The sequence below is a fragment of the Coregonus lavaretus genome (assembly GCF_964263955.1).
Source record: "Coregonus lavaretus genome assembly, chromosome: 26".
Lineage (NCBI taxonomy): Eukaryota > Metazoa > Chordata > Actinopteri > Salmoniformes > Salmonidae > Coregonus > Coregonus lavaretus.
Window position 1 is genome coordinate 7,258,904 of NC_140013.1, and position 6,000 is coordinate 7,264,903.

At 43.2% G+C, this 6,000-nt stretch overlaps 1 pseudogene across 1 annotated transcript in view; it reads right to left on the reverse strand.

The window, feature by feature from the left end:
* LOC311101495 (potassium channel subfamily K member 13-like) overlaps positions 1–864 on the reverse strand; it is a 62,796-nt pseudogene extending 61,932 nt beyond the window's left edge. The window contains exon 1 of the transcript in view: positions 528–864. The product of the transcript in view is annotated as a potassium channel subfamily K member 13-like (transcript). The remainder of the gene's footprint in view (positions 1–527) is intronic.
* Between the last annotated feature and the right edge of the window lie 5,136 nt (positions 865–6,000).

Genomic DNA, 6,000 nt, shown 5'->3' on the forward strand with positions numbered 1-6,000 from the left:
TCAATTATTAAAAATGAAACCTTCAATTATCAGTGTTGTCTATATGCAGGTAAACCATGCCAGATATTTTGTAGCCAGTGTCCCTCCAGTCAGGATCTACCGTACCAGTCATGGTGGTCCAACATGTTTGACATCCCCTCCGGGAAGACTGTGCCCATGTGGCCCCATCTTTCCTGCCTTGGTAGTGCTCAAGTCCATGTTCCTGTGGCACAGGGTTTCCACTGTGGCATCAGCACACAAGCATTTATCCACCAGGTTTAGCAAGAACATGGGAAACAGTGGGCATCGTAGAGGTCTGCCGTGGCACAGGCAGCTACGCAGATGGATCAGCTGACTCAGGATCCAGTTCAGCCGCTGTTTGATGATGACAGAGAGGGCATTGAAGAGGATGTAAGTACAGCATACCTCCAGGAGTATATACATAATATACATAATCAATACATAATCTAGACTGGACAACCCTGTAAGTGGTGATGAATTAGCAGACACAGTAACATGGTCCATCCAGATCCAGCCTCTTGACTCACCTATCGTTGAGACCACAGTGCCCGCAAAGTAGAAGGCCCCTGGGAAGACCCAGTGGGGCCAGTGACGGACCATCCGGACACCTACTGTGTTGGCCTCCTCATAGTGGAGTAGCAGGGTGCTCAGGTCCTCAGGATTCACCCCATGCTCAAGGCCGAACTCCTCTATCTTCTGGTCCCAGTGGTGGTTAGCCTTTAGCTCGGCGGGCCTTTCAAAGGCAGAGAAGACGGCAGCTCCAGCTAGCATGTAGCGGACAATGAGCGCCCCTAGCAGGTAGAAACAAGCAGTGCCCCTGCTCAGACCCAGAGAGGGGCAGCCGCAGGAGAGTTCCACCCTCATCTCCAGTCATAGACCGTGTATATTCAGTATTTACTGCATCCACAGCCTAAAAGTGCACGCTGTGTTGAGTTTCTTTCAGTCAGCAGGTCAACTCCATCTCATTCTTCTGGATCGTCATTGCCAAGCTATGCTGAAGCAGTTCCTCCTTCAGCAGATACTTTGGAGGTCATTCATCCAGAAGGACTTGAAACTCAATCTCTATTATACTGTTCTCCAAATAGATGCTTTGACACACACCTTGCAAGTAGAGTAAGTAGAAAATGTATGCACTCACTAACTGTAAGTCGCTCTGGATAAGAGCGTCTGCTAAATGAATAAAATGTAAAATGTAGACTGAGTCTTTGACAGCATCTGAGGTGTGTATGTCTACTCCCTGACTCTCCAGGCTGCTGTCAGTGAATTTACTTTTTTATTAACACAGCTTATCTTTACCTCCATAATCACCTTTTATTGTCAGTTTATAACCCTCGCAAGCTCAAATTAGCTTCTTGTCCCTGAATTTATTCAAGGGATAGTGGCCTTATGCTTTTCCCCTACACACAGTAGTGGTATGACCGACTCTAATTTGTAGTGGATCTAGAAAATAGGATACAGTATTTTAATTCGTTTCTAAAACCGCATGAAATTACATTTGACATGTAGGCTTATGTAATCCTGTCTATGTTCTGTTTTTAAAAATGTGTGTGAAACAAAATATACACTATATACACAAAAGTATGTGGACACCCCTTGAAATTAGTGGATTTGGCTATTTCAGCCACACCCGTTGCTGACAGGTGTATAAAATCGAGCACACAGCCATGCAAACATTGGCAGTAGAATGGCCTTACTGAAGAGCTCAGTGACTTTCAACGTGGCACCGTCATAGGATAACACCTTTCCAGCAAGTCAGTTTGTCAAATTTCTCTCTCCCGGTCAACTGTAAGTGCTGTTATTGTGAAGTGGAAACATCTAGGAGCAACAACGGCTCAGCCGTGAAGTGATAGGCCACACAAGTTCACAGAACGGGATTGCAACGTCAGCACAATAACTGTTCGTCATGAACAGCACACAAGCCTAAAATCACCATGTGCAAAGCCAATCGTCGGCTGGAGTGGTGTACAGCTCACTGCCATTGGACTCTGGAGCAGTGGAAACGCATTCTCCATCTGGCAGTCCAATGGATGAATCTGGGTTTGGCAGATGCCAGGAGAACGCTACCATAGTGACAACTGTAAAGATTGTTGAAGGAATAATGGTCTGTGGTTGTTTTTTATGGTTTGGGCTAGGTCCCTTAGTTCCAGTGAAGGAAAATCTTAACACTACAGCATACAATGACATTCTAGACGATTCTGTGCTTCCAACTTTGTGGCAACATTTTGGGGAAGGCCCTTTACTGTTTCAGCATGACAATGCCCCCTTGCACAAAGTGAAGTCCATACAGAAATGGTTTGTCGAGATAGATGTGGAAGAACTTGACTGGCCTGCACAGAGCCCTGACCTCAACCCCATCGAACACCTTTGGGGTGAATTGGAAAGCCGCCTGCGAGCCAGGCCTAATCACCCAACATCAGTGCCCGACCTCACTAATGCTCTTGTGGCTGAATGGAAGCAAGTCCCCGCAGCAATATTCCAACATCTAGTGAAAAGCCTTCCCAGAAGAGTGGCAACAAAGGGGGGACCAACTCCATATGAATGCCCATGATTTTGTAATGAGATGTTCGACAAGCAGGTGTCCACATACTTTTGGTCATGTAGTGTATGTTGTGCTCAAAACATTTTATTTTCTCTGTGCAGGTCATAGAGAGCTCAGCTCATTGTGGATTCTTCAATTACCTACAGATTAGTGATTACCTTACAAAAGAGAGGGGGGAAGGATGCTTTTTTGAACAAACCCTCTTGAGACACCATCACATCAGTTCCTTCCATTATTTTCAGCATATTTTCAAGAACACTATAATTATAAGACTATAATGTGTTTGGCAGAGGTGTAAAATGTGTATCTTGTCCATGCCCAGCGCGCATCTCCATGGTGTTGTTGGAGAGACACGCGCTCCACCAACCCTTCGTCAAAGCCATCTAAAATAAATCATGTAGCCTGTAGGGAACAAAGAGTATATAGCCTCTGTAGCCTTTTCTGCAGCCTACAGGGTGACCAAATTTATGACAACGTCATGATCCAGGCGGTTTTTACATCATGCGTGTTTCCAATCAAATAACATTTGCTTCGATGTGAATATGAATTAACATGTTAACAAACACACCATATCCTAAAAACAGGACAGGTCAAAGTAAAATGGAAGGCTGATATTCAGAGCTTGAATAGCCAAAATGATTAGTCTAAGTCTTTGTCAGGTATCAGGACTATAAAACCAATGCAATTTCCTGTTTTACAAACCACATGGATAGGCTTTCATAAAAGTGCATTGCAGGCAGACACTCTATAGGCTACTATTCTACTTTGCGGGGATAGCAGCAATTTTTGTCTCGCCTTGACAGTCCCACGCCAGAATAGGCTTAGATTGATTATGGCAATCATGCGCTTCACTCCGAAATGGCCAGCATGCATCACGGTCAGCATGGCCTCCTTTTCCTCTTTAGTGAAAATCACCCTCCTGTGTAGCTGGCCATCCTTCCCCATAGATACATTTGATTGCTTAACAAGTTGGAAGACAAGAGTTGTTGAAATACAAAAGTGTAAGTACATTTTCTCTCTCTCTCTCTCTCTTCAATGTTAAGGGCTTTATTGGCATGGGAAACGAATGTTAACATTGCCAAAGCAAGTGAAGTAGATTTTAAATGTTTTGTCATTTAGCAGAGCGATGCAGTGCCTTAGACCACTGCGCCACTCGGGAGTCAAGATAGTAAACAAAAGTGAAATAAACAATAAATATTGACAGTAAACATCACACTCAGAAGTTCCAAAAGAATAAATACATTTCAAATGTCATATTATGTATATATACAGTGTTATAACAATGTACAAATAGTTTAAGTTCAAATGGAAAAATAAATCAACATAAATACGGGTTGTATTTACAATGATGTTTGTTCTTTTCTTGTGGCAACAGGTCACAAATCTTGCTGCCGTGATGGCACACTGTGGTTTTTCATAGATAAGGGAGTTTATCAAAATTGGGTTTGTTTTCGAATTCTTGTGGATATTTTTTGTTGTTTGTTCTTTGTTATAGGGCCAAGAAGATTGGAGAAGTGGTTTACCCATACATCTCCGTTTTGGATAGATAGCTCTTCGTGTTGTTGTTTGTTTAGTGTTTTCAAATTTAACCAGAAGTGGTTAGTCTATGGATTCTTCAATTACATTGAGCTGATTTCTGACATGCTGTTCCTTCTTTTTCCCTAGTGTATTTCTGTATTGTTTTAGTGATTCACCATAGTTGTCACGATCGTTATGAGAAGCGGACCAAGGCGCAGCGTGATAGGCGTACATACTTTATTGCATACACACACGAACCAAAACAATAAAACGATACGTGAAGTCCTAGGTAATACAACAAACCTTAACGGAACAAGATCCCACAATGTCTTGGGGTTGCCTCTCGCGTGTCCGTCGTCGGCACGGTTGCCGCCGTTTCTCCTCTCCTGCCTGGGCATTTACCTTTGCCCATGGCCCTCTTCCCGCGAATATGTCCTCCCATGACCACCATTCGCCCACCTGAGCCATCGCCAGCTTCTCCTCCTGGGCACACTGCTTGGTCCTTTTATGGTGGGATCTTCTGTCACGATCATTACAGGAAGATGAGACGGACCAAGGCGCAGCGTGATAGGCGTACATACTTTATTGCGTACACACACGAACCAAAACAATAAAACGATACGTGAAGTCCTAGGTAATACAACAAACCTTAACGGAACAAGATCCCACAATAAACTAGTGAAAACAGGCTGCCTAAGTATGGTCCCCAATCAGAGACAATGAGCTACAGCTGTCTCTGATTGGGAACCACCCTGGCCAACATAGAAATAAACGATCTAGAACAAAACCCATAGAAAACTAAACATAACAAGTCCACACCCTGGCTCAACATTTAAGAGTCCCCAGAGCCAGGCCGTGACAATAGTGGAGGCGTAGGCTCAGGTTTTCTGGGTCTCTATGTTTTTGTTTGGATAGGTTTCTCAATTTCATTCTTAGGTTTTTGCATTCTTCATCAAACCATTTGTCACTGTTGTTACTTTTCTTCGGTTTTCTGTTAGGGATTTTTAGATTTGATAGGGAAGCTGAGAGGTCAAATATGATGTTTAGGTTTTCTACTGCCAAGTTTACACCTTCACTATTACAGTGGAACGTTTTGTCCAGGAAGTTGTCTAAAAGGGATTGAATTTGTTGTTGCCTAATAGATTTTTGGTAGGTTTCGACACTACTTTCAAATCAAATCAAATCAAATTTTATTGGCCACATGCGCCGAATACAACAGGTGCAGACATTACAGTGAAATGCTTACTTACAGCCCTTAACCAACAGTGCATTTATTTTTAATAAAAAAGTAAAATAAAACAACAACAAAAAAGTGTTGAGAGAAAAAAAGAGCAGAAGTAAAATAAAATAACAGTAGGGAGGCTATATATACAGGGGGGTACCGGTGCAGAGTCAATGTGCTGGGGCACCGGCTAGTTGTCACGATCGTTATGTGAAGCGGACCAAGGCGCAGCGTGATAGCCGTACATATTTTATTGAACGTACTCACACGAACAAAAACAACAAACCAAACGATACGTGAAGTCCTAGGTTAATAACACAAACCTATACGGATCAAGATCCCACAATTAACTGTGCCAAACAGGCTGCCTAAGTATGGTTCCCAATCAGAGACAACGAGAATCAGCTGCCTCTGATTGGGAACCACCCTGGCCAACATAGATTTACACGAACTAGAACAAAACATAGAAAATACAACATAGACAATCCACACCCTGGCTCAACATATAAGAGTCCCCAGAGCCAGGGCGTGACACTAGTTGAGGTAGTTGAAGTAATATGTACATGTGGGTAGAGTTAAAGTGACTATGCATAAATAATTAACAGAGTAGCAGCAGCGTAAAAAGATGGGGTGGGGGGGCAGTGCAAATATTCCAGGTAGCCATGATTAGCTGTTCAGGAGTCTTATGGCTTGGGGGTAGAAGCTGTTGAGAAGTCTTTTG